General features: G+C 40.7%; 2 long non-coding RNA genes across 2 annotated transcripts; one reads left to right on the top strand and one right to left on the bottom strand.

Moving 5' to 3' along the window:
* Window positions 1-2,927: 2,927 nt before the first annotated feature.
* Window positions 2,928-5,614, bottom strand: LOC143416929 (uncharacterized). Its single transcript, XR_013097166.1, has 3 exons — window positions 4,633-5,614; window positions 3,594-4,546; window positions 2,928-3,456 (listed from the first exon to the last, which is right to left on the bottom strand). It is a non-coding gene; the product is annotated as an uncharacterized LOC143416929 (long non-coding RNA).
* A 3,165-nt stretch (window positions 5,615-8,779) lies between these two features.
* On the top strand, window positions 8,780-15,267 carry LOC143414403 (uncharacterized). The gene is made up of 3 exons (XR_013095033.1): window positions 8,780-9,059; window positions 10,990-11,325; window positions 14,121-15,267. It is a non-coding gene; the product is annotated as an uncharacterized LOC143414403 (long non-coding RNA).
* Window positions 15,268-18,579: the final 3,312 nt, after the last annotated feature.

The following is an 18,579-nucleotide window of genomic DNA, read 5'->3' as shown; positions in this document are numbered from 1 at the left end:
CAGGATGACCGTATACCTGCATCTCTACCAGTTTCTGTGCACTCCAGCCTCTTCTGTTCCATGTGAGAGGATTTTCTCTAAGTCAGGAGAAATTATCTTCAACAAAAGAAACAGACTCGGCCATCACACAGTGGAATAAACTCTCTTCTTAACCCTCCTGCCATCCTTTAAAAAACCCACACCCATCACCATAGGGACCATTCTCAGCCACGCCCAAAAACGCTATAAAAAGACTATATATCCATATTTTATTCCACTTTAAATTAGCCAACCTTGTAAAACTACTTCTCCCTGAAATATTCATGTAAAGTTATAATTATATTTCCGTTGTTTCAACCCTTCAAATCCCAGTGTTATTACATGAGCGCCCTGTGTTATTAGCCCCAAAAAACAAAAAACGAAACTAAATACTTCCACAAAAAACCAGTTGAAGTAATATGTGATTGTCATTATAAGTAGGCCTTTAGATGGACCAAAGATTGGCACCAACATACATTTTGACCTGCCATTATTTTTTTGCATTTTTTTTTTGCAATTTAAAAATTCAAACTTCAAGGCCCTGAGTCTTCATTGACATCCAAGAAAAGAAGAAAAAATAAAATCATATAATGATAATTTGGGGTTGAAAAATAGCGTTTATAATGGAAGTCAATGGGCCGAAAATGGTCCCCAGGGTGATGGGTGTGGGGATTTCTGCTGCTCAGCCATTTTAGGCTGATTTAAGGAATTCACACTGGAATATTAACATTGACAGGTAAAAACTATCCTGTGGCAAGTTTGGTTATATTCCACTGAACACAGTGGAAATGGCAGCCATTTCACACATAGCAGTGGCACAAAAAGGTCCCAAGAAGGCAGGAAGGTTAAATAAAAACCAAACAGGATAACCTTAAATGCTTCATGTTTTTCCTTTTCCAGTTCATAATCAATTCTACCCCCAGGTCAAAAATATGTACAGTGGGGCAAAAAAGTATTTAGTCAGCCACCGATTGTGCAAGTTCCCCCACCTAAAATGATGACAGAGGTCAGTAATTTGCACCAGAGGTACACTTCAACTGTGAGAGACAGAATGTGAAAAAAAAAATCCATGAATTCACATGGTAGGATTTGTAAAGAATTTATTCGTAAATCAGGGTGGAAAATAAGTATTTGGTCAATAACAAAAATACAACTCAATACTTTGTAACATAACCTTTGTTGGCAATAACAGAGGTCAAACGTTTACTATAGGTCTTTACCAGGTTTGCACACACAGTAGAATCAGAATCAGAATCAGAATACTTTATTGATCCCTGGGGGAAATTATTTTTTGTTACAGTGCTCCATTATAAACCAACATTAAGACAAGACAGACAATACGCTAACTAAGAATAGTACAATATATACATATATATACATACATACATACATACATACATAAGTCACTCATAAATAAATAGCTGGAAAAGAAACATGTGTAGTTGTAGCAGTAAACAGTAAACAGTGTGTTAAGTGGATGCGTTGTACAGGGAGATGGCCACAGGCAGGAAAGATTTCCTGTGTCGTTCAGTGGTGCTTTTTGGTAATCTCAGTCTCTCACTGAATGTGCTCCTGTGACTGACCAGCATGTCATGGAGTGGGTGGGAGGTGTTATCCAACATTGTCTTTATCTTGGACAGCATCCGCCTCTCCGTAGTAGCTGGTATTTTGGCCCATTCCTCCATGCAGATCTTTTCGAGAGCAGTGATGTTTTGGGGCTGTCGCCGAGCAACACGGACTTTCAACTCCCGCCACAGATTTTCTATGGGGTTGAGGTCTGGAGACTGGCTAGGCCACTCCAGGACTTTCAAGTGCTTCCTATGGAGCCACTCCTTTGTTGCCCGGGCGGTGTGTTTTGGATCATTGTCATGTTGGAAGACCCAGCCTCGTTTCATCTTCAAAGTTCTCACTGATGGAAGGAGGTTTTGGCTCAAAATCTCACGATACATGGCCCCATTCATTCTGTCCTTAACACGGATCAGTCGTCCTGTCCCCTTGGCAGAAAAACAGCCCCATAGCATGATGTTTCCACCCCCATGCTTCACAGTAGGTATGGTGTTCTTGGGATGCAACTCAGTATTCTTCGTCCTCCAAACACGACGAGTTGAGTTTATACCAAAAAGTTCTACTTTGGTTTCATCTGACCACATGACATTCTCCCAATCCTCTGCCGTATCATCCATGTGCTCTCTGGCAAACTTCAGACGGGCCTGGACATGCACTGGCTTCAGCAGCGGAACACGTCTGGCACTGCGGGATTTGATTCCCTGCCGTTGTAGTGTGTTACTGATGGTGACCTTTGTTACTTTGGTCCCAGCTCTCTGCAGGTCATTCACCAGGTCCCCCCGTGTGGTTCTGGGATCTTTGCTCACCGTTCTCATGATCATTTTGACCCCACGGGATGAGATCTTGCGTGAAGCCCCAGATCGTGGGAGATTATCAGTGGTCTTGTATGTCTTCCATTTTCTGATGATTGCTCCCACAGTTGATTTTTTCACACCAAGCTGCTTGCCTATTGTAGATTCACTCTTCCCAGTCTGGTGCAGGTCTACAATACTTTTCCTGGTGTCCTTCGAAAGCTCTTTGGTCTTGGCCATGGCGGAGTTTGGAGTCTGACTGTTTGCGGCTGTGGACAGGTGTCTTTTACACAGATGATGAGTTCAAACAGGTGCCATTCATACAGGTAACGAGTGGGGGACAGAAAAGCGTCTTACAGAAGACGTTACAGGTCTGTGAGAGCCAGAGATTTTCCTTGTTTGAGGTGACCAAATACTTATTTTCCACCCTAATTTACGAATAAATTCTTTACAAATCCTACCATGTGGATTCATGGATTTTTTTTTTTTTTCACATTCTGTCTCTCACAGTTGAAGTGTACCTCTGGTGCAAATTACTGACCTCTGTCATCATTTTAAGTGGGGGAACTTGCACAATCGGTGGCTGACTAAATACTTTTTTGCCCCACTGTATAAGAAAATTGGCCTAATATCATATTATTTATGAACATACCTGTCCAACTGTCCAGTGATTAATTGCATAAGTACATGGAGTCAGGACCTCACAGCAGATGCATACTCCATAATGTGTTGTACGTAATTATATGTATATTAATGTATTTTTCATTTATTGTATTTACAAACATCAAGAAGTCAGAAGCAAAGAAAAACCACACCATGGTGCATGTTCCAGAATCAACAATTGTCACATTCTTCAGAGTCAAAGACACGTCTCCATCCTTCATCTGTCTGTCCTGCAGATCCACCCGGTTCTTAAAAGATGGATGCTGGTGTGTTGGATCTGAGTGACCATCCTGGTAGAAAAGGACATAACCTGTCATCAGGTCAGATCTTGTCCAGTTTAAAACTAAGATGTTGTAGTTTGAAGCTCGACATGTCAGAGTGGCATCCTGTCCAGACTCAGCTATGATAAGTTTCTGGTCTGAAAGAGGAAACAACACAGAGATCAGAATGATTGACTTTACAATTACTTACAATTGTTGACCGCTTCTCTAAGGCAGCTCACTTTGTTGCTCTCCCCAAGCTACCCACAGCGTTAGAGACTGCACAACTACTCACCAACCACGGCTTTCCAACCACGGCCTGCATGGCATCCCTGATGACGTCGTGTCCGACCAGGGTCCCCAATTCACATCCCGGGTGTGGAAAGAATTCTGCGCTTCTTTGTGCCCTAAGGTCAGTCTGTCCTCTGGATATCATCCTCAGAGCAATGGCCAATCTGAACGAGCGAAAGAGGAGTTAGAGGCGGCGCTGCGCTGTGTTGCCTCTTCCAACCAGGCCATCTGGAGTGAGGAGCTGCCGTGGATCGAATACACCCACAACAGCATGACCTCCTCCACCACAGGCCAGTCACCTTTTGAAGCTTCCCTTGGATTCCAGCCACCTCTTTTCCCCTCCATCAAAGGCAAACGCTCTGTGCCGTCAGTCCAGGCGCATCTGCGTAGGTGTCGTTGGGTATAGAAGGCCACCCGGGCTGCGTTATTGCGCACCAAGGACCGTAACAAAGGCATTGCTGACCACCTCTACGCCCGCCTACGCTTTTGGACAAAAGGTATGTCTTTCCACGCGCTTCGTTCCCATCAGGGCGGAATCCAAGAAGCTCACTCCCAACTTTACCAGTCCGTTCGAGATCTCAGCATTGGTTAACCCTGTTTCAGTAAGGCTCAAGCTACCTTGCAACATGAAAATACCCAATGTTTTCCATGTGTCTTAGGTTAAACCTGTCCAGTCCAGCCCTCTGTGCCCTCCTTCCAGGCCCCCTCTCTCTCTCTCTCTCTCCTGCCCGTGTCACGGTTTGGCATGGCAGACTGTGGGGAATGAGGACCCAGGCGCGGTGCTCTGTGTATAAACAGTGCATTTATTTACAGTGATGGAAACAATAACAGTAAATCCCCGTGCTCTCCCGTGACTCCCATGTCGTGTCTTCCCAAAAAGTCCATGCTCTGTGTTCTCCACTCTCGTGTGTCCACACACATCCCGTGCCTGCTGCCCTCCAATGTTCCACGCTCCTCCTGAGGGGAAAATGACAGAGGCAGCTGTCAAGACACTTAATTCCAGTAGGCATACACTCACAGACTTAACTAAACAGAAGACTAACGTGGAGTCTCATGGAATGATCCCGCGTCGGTGGGAGCTCCAAGACTCTCCTAAGTAGCTCCCCCGACGAGCCCTGATCAGCGGCAGGTGTGTAGCTTCGGGTGTGGCCAGTCCCCTAGCCGGGCAACACCCACCAGGCCTGAAGGCGCCTGTAAACCAGTGTACATACACACCTGCACACACACACACACACACACACACACACACACACACACACACACACACATCTACAAGCATGGAGAAGAGCAGCAGCAACACCAAAAATACTAATAATATAAATTAAAAGAAATATAATAATATAATAATAAATAAATATAATAAATAATATCACCAGTCCATGACTGCCCAGGGATCCTGGGTCGCTCAGACCCAGGACCCTGACAGCCAGGGCGGTGCTCATTATGGGCTCCCGCCCCTGGCCCATGCGAGAATGTCTCACGACAGTGACGTAAGCGAGTGCACCGTTAGTGACAACAGCTGTGTGCAGATCAACAATGGATCACATATCGATTGTGGGAGAGAGTATGAACGTGCAGCGTTTAAAGCGTGGAAGTACTGACCTTACTTTGAGTTTGATTCCATAAAAAGTGACAAAAACATTAGTGTCCGTTGTGCGTGGGAAGAAAACTTCTTTTTAAAGCGAAAAAAACCCCCTAAACTTCCGAGCAAGCACCGAGTGCGCAACGAGGTAATGGGAAACTCACAGAGAAACTCGCGGATTCTTCCACTGACCGTTGCGGCACACCTGCACCAGGGTAAACCTCCGCCTACCCTACTCCTGCTTTACAGGTGAAAATAGAGCAACAGGACCGCTGAGTCTTTGATTTTATTTATTCTCTGCTGTGTTTTACTTGCATCTATTTGAAAGAGTGAGTGTAAACACACACACACACACAAAAAAAATTATGTGCTGGAATTTGCAGAAAATAGGTTTAAATGTTAAACAAATTTCTTCCAGTCAGAGAATGTTGCATATAATTAAATTTTTGCTTGATGCATAAAGTTAAAAGGTTAAAACTAATAAAACAAGTTTTAAAAAGAGACTTTTCCATTTGATTACATTTTGTATGATGGATTATGTAGAAAAAGTAGAATTGGGCTGAAAGATCTATCGCTTTATCACCTCTTCAGGTTGTAAATCGTGTTTTTAAAAAGTAACTATCAATCAATCAATCAGTCTTTATTTATAGTATAGTATATATAGTATAGTATTTATAGTAACTAAGTAATTAATTACTTTTGAAAATAAGTAATCAGTAAAGTAATGGGATTACTTTTTGGGGGGTGTAATCAGTAATTAGTTACTGATTACTTTTTCAAGTAACTTGACCAACACTGGTGAGGACAGACTGAGGGACCCACTGCTGCACATCATCTGTGAGGCTTTGCAGCCCTGATGATCCACCAGGACAAACTCAGCAGTGTGTGAGGAAGAGGAGGAGGAAGAGCCAGCAGCAGCTGACAGATGGAGAGAATAGACAGACTGTTCCCTGTTTGTGAAGGACTGCTAGAAAAGTGTAAAATAACTAACTGTCTGTCCTGAATCAGTCTTATTAGGTAATGTTCAAATAATTTTATCATCCCAGTGTTTTCAGTGTGGGAGAAAGTACTCAGGGCCTTCAAGTTACACACTATGAAAGGCAACAACAAGTTTAACATTCAGAAACCTAAAGTGTGTATCAGCAGCAGAATGGACCTAAAAATAAATGTTTGTTCCAGTTCTATGAAGCTTTGAGTATTTTGGATTAGTAGCACTGCTGTGTTTGTTGCATCATATTGCTGTAATTGTTTATATGCTTTATATATTCTGAGGTAAGTTGATCTATAGTGTTACATCATATTCTATAAGGATGTTATGTGTTTGTGTACTTTCTGCCCAGTTTGACCCATTTAGCAGAAGTCAGCCTGTTTAAGGCTCTGATATCTATTCTTTATGACTTAAAGCAGTTATGACATGGTCTGATTTTCTCACCCAATAAAGGAATATTTCATATATCAGTCTACTCTTCATTCTATCAGACACAGTTATCACAGCTCGTACATTTGCTTTTTACACATATATGTAAGCATTGAGCCAAATTTAGTAATTCCAACATACTGAAGGAACACCATTTGTCTCTTATATATAATACAGCTATGTATACACTGTCAAAGATACTTGTCTTTGAGTGAAGATTTAAGGTGATAGGAAATATAAATAAATGCAACTTGAATCTTTGACCCAGAGTTCAAGATCACTGCTGTAAAATATTATAATAATCTGACAAAAACTTTAATTTTATTATAATTATATATTTATATTACATTACATTACATATATTACATTACCAAAGTGAGATGACTTTAGTCTCATGAACAACATTAGCTAATTGTTATTTACTAACTAATCTTAAAATGACTGTTCAGTACAGAAATGAAGCCCAACAATCATGTTTTACAGTCCCGTGATACTCAACCAATGAAAACAACTCATAAAACAAAACAAACGAACAAAAAACATTTTATTTCCTTAATTTCTACAAACCATTCTGTATGGAACGTTTCTACTGGTACCTATTACCTGAGGAGCGCAACAAAGTCCAGACCATCCTATTTCACAACCCTCTCACTTCCGCATTTTGTAGTACTAGGAAGCGTGTGGTCGCTGGATTGGGACACAGCCAGAGACTAATTGCATGAGGTAATTGGGGCAACACCTGGAGAACACGGCTAGCAATAATGTCACAGACAAGACAGAGAGGAGACTATCAAAGTGCCACTGTGTGATGGAGCTAGACTGTCGCTGACTGTAATGGCCAAATGAAGCTTGTTTTGAAAAAGGGTTCATTTCTCAAAGCTTTTCAACACAGTTCTCTCTGGTGACATCTGGTGGCCCAAAATATGAAGAGCAGCTTGACTCTACAAAATAAAACGGACTGCTTCATTATGACTGCCCCCTCTACAGAGTGGAATTCTGTTTGATATTGAGCCACCATTGTGTTGCTTTGACCATGTATTGCTTTGAAACCACCTGACTGAGCAAAATCAACTCCAAATACTCCCACTCCTCTCTTCCTCGCTGGCTCCACATCCCTCAAAAGAATGTTCAGTGGTTTGATATCTCTCACTATCAAAACACTCCAGAAATCCCGCGAATGGTTCAAATGATTCACTTCCGTATAAACCATTGAATCAGTTACATTTTAAATGAAGCTTCGGACGTCACTGACCACGTGACTCTGGTCAAATGAATCAAGCTTCAACACTGCTTCTGAAGCAGTGTTGTGGGGTTTTTTTTGACTCGCGCACTGGAGCATCAGATTCAAATGGGCCATCACTACTGTAGACAGCAAACATGAATGTGTGCATGCGTGCAGGCATCTACACAGCAGCTACTGTCACTTATTTCTCACTAAAATCACTGTGGGCAGTCTCCCCACTGTCCCTAATCTCTGATAACCATCTGGAACCCTCATTTTTACTTTTATTGAGTGGAAAAAGGTTAACATTATCCAGTTTCAATGTGTTTATGTTATACTAACTATGTTGCAAGCCACCATGTAGCACATCATTATATAACAGCTAGTCTAACTTCAGTAACCCCACAAAAGTCACTGCTGTTTAGTTTTCTGACTTCCTTTATGTTGCAAGTGATAGCCAGTGTTGGGAAGGTTACTTTTAAAATGTATTCCATTACAGAATACAGAATACATGCCCCAAAATGTATTCTGTAACGTATTCCGTTACGTTACTCAATGACAGTAACGTATTCTGAATACTTTGGATTACTTAATATATTATCATGCTTTTTACAACAACGTGAATGTACTATTGCTGTGTGATTTATTACTGTTACTGAAGGTCCGCGACTCCGAACTGTAGTAAAGGAATATTTACATCATCAGCTAATTGTTATTTACTAACAATTAATTACTAACAATCATGTTTTACAGTCCTGTGGTCTCAGCCTCAGATACTCAACTAATCAAAGTGATGCCATTAAAAAAATGAATGACCAACAAAACATTTTTCTGTCAAACAATGCTGTATGTAACGTTTCTCGCGGTTAGTATCATTGTTGCTAGGCAACCTGAGCAGCGCGACGAAGGCTAGACCGTCCCATTTCACAAGCCTCTCACTTCCGCACTTCTTGCACCGTAGTACACGTACTGTGCGTACTCCGAAGCGTGCGGTCTCTGGATTGGGACATAGCCGTTGGATCCAATCACTCTGGGAATTTCAGTTTTTTTAAACCATAAATTTAATCTGATGTGTTCAGGTTTAAGCTCAGGTTTAAGCTCAGGTTCAGTTATTGAGTGAAAACACCAACAGACTCAGACATTTAGAACAAACTAAGAGTCAGATTGGCAGAAACAGAGAACACGGACATGCCTGCTGTAACTGCGTCGCTCTGCTCCACGCTGATGTTTGTCCTGTTCGTCTCTGCAGGTGAGATTTAACTGATAGAAACTAAACTTGGTTTCACTCTGTTTAACTTATTAATAATATTTCTCTAAGAATTGTTTTCATATTGATTCACTTTGTGTGTGTGTAAATAGTAGCAGTTTTAGATACGGGCGACACGGGCGGTTGCCCGGGGCGGCATCGTGGGCATCGGCAAAAAAAAAAAAAAAAAAAAAAAATGCTCGTACTCATGCTGCCTCGACATCATGCCAGCGCATATTGGGAATGTCACAGGCACCGATCGGTTTTCTGTCACCCATTTGCTGGGAGTAAGGGCGCCATCCGTTTGCGAGGTGCGCCTGCTGCGGCACAGGGAGGAGAGGGCGGGGCGGCGGGGGATTCTCTGAACGGCTGGAGCAGCATCTAATAACCAACTCGCAAAGTAAAACAAAATAAAAACAAACCAACAAACACGAAAACAATACAGACTTATAATTTGCACCGATGTTTTTTCGAAATTCTATACACGAAAAGTGAGCGCGAGAGCCCTCGGTGCGCCTGCTCACTGCTGAAGTCAAAGTAAACTTCATTGTCATCTCCGCTACATACAGTCCAGTATATAGAGACGAGACGACGAGGCTCCAGTTAAAGCAGTGCAAGTAAACAAACAATAAATGTAAGAAGAGTAAGAAAATAAATATACACTTTAGGACTAGGGGTAAAGGGATCAATATCAATTTATAATTTACAGTTTGATGATTTAAAGTCTCACACACAACCCGTCGAAAGGGGAGGAGGGGGCGGCTGCTTCCAAATAGAGCACATTTCATTCATAATGATGTAAATCCAAGTCCATTATGTATTCATGATTTGAATCCTGGGTTGTGTGAAATCTCAGAAATAAACCCTAGACAAAGTGAATCTGTGAACTAAGGTGTAGGTATGTTAGGTTATGTTGTGGTGATCCTCGGGTTGAGGGATGGGTGTTCATACTAAAGTGCAAAATTAAAACCAATGGAAGATGGACAAGAAAAGTCCAAAGCCATCAGGTCCTCAGTTTAGAAAAAAGAGAAATGAAGAGGAGGAGAAACGAGCAAAAGATGCAGGCAAGAAGATGTGTGATTGGATAATGGCAGGTCATCCTGAACCAATCAGAATCAGAATACTTTATTAATCACTAAGGAAATTATGTGAGTTACAGAAGAAATGGTAAAAATAGCAACAGTAACAGACTAAACTCCAAACAATACATTATGTTAGAGATTTTAATATTAATTAGTCATTGTCAGTTGTTGATTTGTCCTGTTCTCATTGAATTATGATGGCTGTTTGGTAGCCGTTTGCATACTATGCACACTCTCTCTCTCTTCATATGTGTGTGTGTGTACAACAGTTTTATGTTAATGTACAATCCTTAATATGTTTTGTGTGTGTGTGTGGGGGGGGGGGGGGGGGGGGGCAGAGGGAGTGTCCGCCCAGGGCGCCAAACAGACCGCCACTGTGTATAAAGAAGACTTAACATCTGTATGCAGCTGTGGCAGAGACAAAGAAGTGTAATGTGTGTGTCAGTGTGGTGTGTTGTAGTGTCAGGAGTCAGGATGCAGCTACAAAGCTTTTTGTTCAGTGTATACAAACAGCTGTAGCTCCATAAAGGCAGCATGCAGAGACTCACAGTGTCTTATAATGAGAGGCTGCTTTCTCTCACACATTATGTTCACTTATTATCAGCACATGTTGTTGTTCTGTGGAAGCTAACATCTTGTAGTTTCTGACACTTTGCATGTTTAGCATGAGGCTAAAATTCCCCCTCAGTGGGTCACTGGTGACCTGCTGGATGTTCAGAGGTTCATTAAATCCAACATGACTAAAAACTCAAATGTCAAAGGAAATAAACAAAATATTTAAAGTCAATCATTCTGATCATAGTTGTACTTTGACCTTTAACCTCTCTGCTCTGTGTTCTTTCCTCTTTCAGACCCAAAGATCATCACAGCTGAGTCTGGACAGGACGTCACTCTGCCATGTCGAGCTGCAAAAAACAAGATCATAGTTGTAAAGTGGAGCAGAGCTGACCTGGGGTATGAATATGTGATTTTGTACCGGGATGGTCACTTTGCTCCAGCCAACCAGCATCCATCTTTTAAGAACCGGGTGGATCTGCAGGACAGACAGATGAAGGATGGAGACGTGTCTTTGATTCTGAAGGATGTGATGATTGATGATGCTGGAATATACGAGTGTCATGTCAACATGGAAGGAACACACTCATGGGAGCTCAGCAGCATCTACCTTCATGTTGTTGATCCTCCAGGTGAGTGAGTAGAGTTGAGTGTGTGTGTGATCAGAGGTGAAGCTGCTTCCTGGTTGTTGATGTTTGTTTGTTGTATGGATGAGCTGGTGGATGTCAGAGGTAGACAGATGTTTCTCCAGCTGTTGTCTTTGTGGCTGATAGACTAGACTTGTAGAGCACTCAGTAATAGTAACACAGCGTTCTGCAACTGTGCCACTCTGCTTGAGAGGTGAAATTTAGCTGGTAAACCCCAAATTGTGTTTATCTCTAAGATAAACACAATCAGCCTGGTAATAACAATAATTCTCTAATAATTATTTTTATTTTGACTCAGTTTGTCTGTGTGTGTGAAGGAGACACGAGGCTGGGTGGACACTTAACATCTGTAATCCAGCTGTGTCAGAGAGAAAGAAGTGTAATGTGTGTGTCAGTGTGGTGTGTTGTAGTGTCAGGAGTCAGGATGCAGCTACAAAGCTTTTTGTTCAGTGTATACAAACAGCTGTAGCTCCATAAAGGCAGCATGCAGAGACTCAGTGTCTTATAATGAGAGGCTGCTTTCTCTCACACATGTTGTTCACTTATTATCAGCACATGTTGTTGTTTGTGGAACAGAGTTATTGTAGTTTTTTCTCATTAGTTTGAGTTTTTATTCCATTTGGACTTTTTGTGTTTAGTTCAGTTTAGTTTCCAGATGATTTTCTTCTTTTTCAGGTTTGATTATTTATTGCTTGAAGAGTTTTAATAGTTTTATTCTTTTTTCATTCTTACTGTTTGGAGGTTTGTGTCAGAGGCCAGATTCAGGAGCATCAGTACAGCTGTTACAATAAAAAGCAGTGACTCAGTCTGACAGACATCCAGAGTCTCAATGAACTCGTCCATCAACAACATTTTATCAAACTAACAGATTCTAAAAACAAAGATTTGTTTTTCAGATGATGTTTTTCATCCGTCTCAGTCTTTGCTCATGAACTTTGTCTCCAAACGTCTCAGCCTGAGCTTCCCTCTGATGAAGCTGCAGAAACTGCAGAAAGTTCAACAATTAAGCTGTAAAACCAGAAACAAAGATCTGCAGTCTTTCTAAAATGAGCTTTTGCTGATCTTCAAACCTTCTATTTTCTGTCGCCATTTCTATCTATATATTACATCTCCTTTCATTCATAATGATCTCATTTGTTATTCTAGATAATGTTACAGACAGCACTGCTTTAACCCTCTGAGCTCAAAGTGCAAGATGACATAACTATAATCTCTAACTCTTTAATGGGAGTTTTAAATTCTGATCAAACGCAACCAGAAAAACATTCAATTCAACATTTGACAGGTAGATAAATGTGCACAGCTGATTTCATTTGAAAGTTCACATTTTGTTTAGAATGTTGTTAAGACTTTATGTGATTCACAGTTGGTCTGGTGGATGTTAGCAGGTTAACCAATCAATCCAGAATAACTAAATCAAACTCAAAGTATAAAATAAATTAAATGTCAACAACTCTGATCATAATTTCCCCGTTATACTGCACACTTGGTACAGTCCACTACCACTTCCGGTCCTTTCTGAGGCTCCTCATTTGATTGTTCATTGAAGAAAATGAAACAGTAAAGAGCAATGACAGTGTTGAAAGAAAGTACATTTAAACATTACAAATCCAGCATTTTTGCAGACATATTTTTCTGTACACCAGAAAACCATCAAATGTTCCACATTTTAACTTGAAAAATTTTAAACTGTCAAAATGTTTGTGATATTTTATATATTTTTATATTTTTAGTTAAGATTGTAGAAACTTAATTAGTCTGTTTTATGGATGCTTGACTGGTGTTTACCCTGATACATTGCTGTTATTATATTATATGGTAAGTATGTACTGGTGGATTTTCTGTTTCTCTCATTTAAAAGAAAAGAAAAAAAGAAAATGCTTGATGTGACCAAAACTGTAACTGTATATGTAACTGAAGCACAGCTGGACTGTAGGAGAGTGATCATATTCTGGCTTTGAACCTCTCATCCTGAAATCATCACCTCTCAGACTTGTGGATCAGCAGTAATAAATCATAAGTCATCTCTTCTGATTAAAAAATAATAATAATTTTTTCATGGTTGAGAACATAGAAGCTGATCTTTGTACTATAAACTTATTCTCACTTAATCCCATAAAAGCCGTAGTCCACAGTTTGTCTGTGTAACAGCTATATTAAATATTATGAATATTTACAGAACTTCATTCAGTAAAGTATTGATCACACAAACATATGGAAGCTGTTGTTACAAAGTCATATTTTAGTTGCAATTCTGAAATTCAGAAAGCAGTTTGCCACTTTGCACAGTGTATGTGTGTATGCATACTGTGTGTGTACACAGTGTAGTTCGGTTGGTGTGACAGAGCTGTTGTCACTGAATCACAGGTTCAGATGTTTCAGCCTCATAATAAACAAAGGGACTCAAAGTCTCAGACATGTTTTAACGAGCTCTCACAGTCTACAGCCAAACAGGTCAAATTATATAGAACAGACAAATGAAACCAACATGACCTCTGACCCCGAAGGAGCTGTTAGACCTGTTAAGTGGTATTTTCTTATTTTTATATAGTTTTTATTTTTTATGGTGAAAACAAGATGGAGACTGCAGTTTTGGTCAGATCCTGTGTTTTAAATTTAAAAAGCAGAAAAATCCACTAGTATGAACATTTTCTCAATTTCTACATGTTGTAAATTATTTTTTGACTGTCTGGAAATGGAAAGAGGAAATAGATTCTGTTCTGTTCTGCACTCATCATCTACCTGACAGCTGACATCTCACACCTGTTTCTCACCTGCAGGTACACTAGGACGACATCCTGTATGGAAGGTTGCTCTGATAGTTTGTGTGGTACTTCTTGGCATACTTCTTGTTGGTTTTCTGATCTACACAAAAATACAAGAACAAAGAAAAAAAAAATACAAACAGTGTGTAAGGTATAAATATAAATATTCACAGCTAAACTCTGATCCTCTTGCTGCTGCTCCAAGAAGTCACAGCTATCCAGCACAAAGAAAGACAGAAGATGAAAGTCAGAAAAATACTGATTATGCTAATCTTCAGTCTCCACAGCTGAACTGTGAGGCAGTTATTGAGATCTGATGACAGAAATGAACTATTCTGACAATCCAGTCGACAACCTGCTATAACAAACATCTCTGATGATCGTGACTCTGAACTACAGTTTATTCATCTTCAGGCTGTTCATGAGATTTACTGACACAAAGTCAAACTGTGTTACAAACATACATGAATATCTGATCTCTAATCTACTTTTGTCGGGCTGAAACTAGATGAATTTTCCTCAACTGACCTATAATATTCAAAAATGATAATAAATTATAATATTTTATTTAAATATTTTGTACTATTATACAGATGATACAAACTTTTCTACATTGGTGCTGTTTTGGGCATATTTGACTTGTATTTGTTCAAATGGATTTTCAGACCCACCGTTTGGCTCAAATTAAGGAACATTTTGATTTTAGGGACATTTGACACTGAAAATGTACACATAATGTTTGTGCATGTTTTTATTGAGGCAGTGGTGTCAATCAGAATCAGAGTCAGAATACTTTATTAATCCCGAAGGAAATTATAGGGCACATTCCTCCTGCTGTAAAATAATACATTGAGCAGTGAATTAGTAAAATAATACATGGAGCACCGACTGTTTCAGGTTCAGTTCAAATAATGATTCAAATATTCATATTTTTATGACCTGATGGTGTGAAGCCTCCACCTACATCACTGAACTACTCCACTCCTGGGATTTTGTACAAAAAGTAAGAGGGATTGTGCCTTCCAAACTAAACTTACGTATTTTGTATTTGTTTGTATTTCCTTTGTATTTTTGTATTTTTCTTCTCCTGTCTGTACCTCAGCAGAGGTAATGCACAAATTTCCCCACCGTGGGATTAATAAAGTCTTATCTTAAAACTTTAGCTCCAAGTCCAAAACTTTTACACTCTTCTCTCTGTGATTTTTCTTTTAAACAGCTTGTTTTTGTGTTTGTAGTGTTTTTCTTAGTGTCCACTGTGCATTCTTTGTTCCTGACCTACAGAGGTTTTATACTTTGAGAGTTCAGCATCTCGAGTTTATGTTGTCCCTTGAATCCTGCATTTAGCTTCCATCTCCTACCTGCTGTGATGGGAAATTTCTTTATTCTATGTATTGACCACGTTTTAGCAATATCACTTTAGTATCACTTTAGTAATAATACCATCACTTGGTCACTTAGTTATATACATATAGGATAGCATCACAAGTGGGGCTTTTGCTTGTCACACCTTCACAGTGGGGCCTTTGTATGTGGGTTAGAGACATCCAAGTGCCGTGTGTAAGGGAGTTGATATCTGGTTGTAATTGTCTTGGTTCTACAAAAAGACGCTTATTGAAATTTCTACAAAACATCCAATCTCTTTCACGTAAATGGCTTTCTTGACTAGAGGGGCCTAAGGCTACATCTTTCACTATCTCACAACACTGTGATTGCAGCCATTCCCCAAATCTTTGAGAATGGTACTCGTGGCCATTGATCAGCAACCACTGATCATGGCCATTGATCATTTTTGATCAAGGAACTGACCTCACAGCCCATTCTTCATCATTGCTCTTAGTTTCAGTCATTGTACAAATGTACTGTTCATAAGGTTGGGGAAACCTGCAGTCGGCTGTGACTGAAGAAGTCACTTGGATGAGTGATGAAACGTTTCTCCCACTGAAAACGCTACATCCAGATGAACAGAATGTTAAACACGATTACTAACAGTCAACACACTCAGAGTACTAAACACACTGTGTACAGGGCTGTTTGGTGTTTGCACAGATGAAAATGATACAAACTTCTGACCTGTTAAACCAGCTGACCCAGCCTTTAGTCTGAGCTGGAGTCAGTTACACAAACAGGTTGAACAGGGTGTGCTCTGTGCAGCAACTGCATGTAAAACAGAAGCAAAGCTGTTCCTGTGAAATGAAAGTGAAAGCCTCTCTGAGTGTCTCCCTGTAGAAAATGGAGGCTGAGCTCAGTCAGATCACTCAGCCTGCAGACAAATGGAGGCGTGTTTGAGACGTGCAGATAAACAGTCACAGCTTTGTGTCGGCCTCTGAGGGCTCAGGGCCGTCCTGCTGTCATGTTATCAAGTGCACGACGCCTCTCTGCACACACTTTGAGTCCTTATTCACATTTTCTGTAAGTCCTCATCTCTGAAGGATTACCCACAGTTCATAGTGCTGTGACAGTCAAAGCATTAAGAACAAGGATGGAAATAAATACATAACCAAGACATGAGTTTGGAGGAATGTAGCTCATCATAAAAACATATATCATGATGAAACTCTTAGAATGAAGTAACTGACATGTATTTTAAATGTGAGTATAATTCCACCAAAGAGGTTTTTTATTTTCAGGCTCTGGTTGTTTGAGGCTGTCAGACACTCAGTTATAGACGATGATGCTTGAATTCAAACAGGCAAACAATATGAAAGATGAGGAAATCCCTGAGCACTGTGCAGAGGACTCTGAGGACTGAGAGTCTGTGAGAGCTGCATGATTATAAAGTGACCTCTGTGATGTGCAGAAGAGCAGAGTGCATGACTCACTGTCAGATCATCTGCCGTCACTGTGGCACGTGCCTGTATGTTAGCATCTTTACTTTTACAGCACCTGCATGTAAAACAGAAGCAAAGCTGTTCCTGTGAAATGAAAGTGAAAGCCTCTCTGAGCGTCTCCCTGTAGAAAATGGAGGCTGAGCTCAGTCAGATCACTCAGCCTGCAGACAAAATGGAGGAGTGTTTGAGACGTGCAGATAAACAGTCACAGCTTTGTGTCGGCCTCTGAGGGCTCAGGGCCGTCCTGTTGTCATGTTATCAAGTGCATGACGGCTCTCTCCACACACTTTGAGTCCTCATCTCTGTGGACTTTACCTGAGGGATTACCTACAGTTCATAGTGCTGTGATGGAAACAAGGATGGAAATAAATAAATAACTGAGCCAAAAGCTCTTGTGAAATATCCCAGTCTGCAGGTTTGGGGTATATCACTGGAAATCCCTGGGCACTGCACAGAGGGCTCTGAGGACTGAGACTCTGTGAGAGTTGCATGATTATAAAGTGATGTCTGTGATGTGCAGAAGAGCACAGAGCATGACTCACTGTCAGATCATCAGCTGTCACTGTGGCACGTGCCTGTATGTTAGCATCTTTACTTTTAATAAGATGTTTCAACATTAAAACACAACCACACAGTAATGGATGCGCTGAAAATAAAGGTGTGTCTGAAACATGCTGAAGCACGTCTAGTGCAATGATTACAGTCTGCTGCGGGGCAGCTGGAGAGTCACAGGTTTTTATATGTATGTCACATTTAAGTTTGGATTTTTTTCCCCTAAATAACAAACTCCTCCATTTACAAACTGCAGTGTATGTTTTCTTTGTCTAATTTTAGGTCAAACTGGAGCATTACACATGATAATTTTTCAAAGCTGCGTTTTCCTTTGAAGAAAATGCAGCTTTGAAAAATTATCATCTCAGTGTGGACAGGAGGCCAAAATGGATCAAAAACAATTTGAAAACGCATCAGTGTGGACATAGCCTCAAGGCAGCAGTCTGTGCCCAACCTCAGACGACTCCGACCTCCGCTTGCAGCCTTTCTATTGAAATGACACAATCCCCATTGCAAACCCCATGTGCTGTGTTATAAAAGTTAAAAGCACTGTGTGTGTCGTGTGCATGTGCAAGTGTGTGCGTGTGTGTGTGTGTTTTCCTGGTGATCACAAAAGTGTCATCTCCCCTCCCCCCTGTATATGGCTTAGCTTCCTTTAACGGTCCACCATATACAAACACAGGTGAGCCCACAGACGGCACGAAGTAACATTCCTTACCAAATAAGGAAACCAGAACCGTACATAGAATGTACCTGCAGTTTTTTTGTGAGTGTGGACACTTCATCTCTTTGCTCTTTGCTTCTTTTATTGATTTTTATTGATTTTTATGCTGATTTTTTCCCTTTTTTCCTTATGAGCTTACCTGCGATAGCTTCTGGACACTTATAGATCATTAGGACTAAAGTGTTCTTAACAGAAGCAGCAACATTTTTATAGTTACCTTATCCTCAGCGCTCCGTGTGTCTGTGGCCTAGACACAGCTGAAGCCTGATTACAGCGTCTGGGCACCGAACAGCCTCAATAGCCTGGAAAGGGGCTAACCGCTAGGCTAACTAGCAACAAGATGCCTTCCCTCTCCACAGATAACTACCAC

The sequence above is a fragment of the Maylandia zebra genome, linkage group LG3, assembly GCF_041146795.1.
Source record: "Maylandia zebra isolate NMK-2024a linkage group LG3, Mzebra_GT3a, whole genome shotgun sequence".
Lineage (NCBI taxonomy): Eukaryota > Metazoa > Chordata > Actinopteri > Cichliformes > Cichlidae > Maylandia > Maylandia zebra.
The sequence above is the reverse complement of the archived record's forward strand: the minus strand, read 5'-3'. Positions and strand labels throughout refer to the sequence as shown.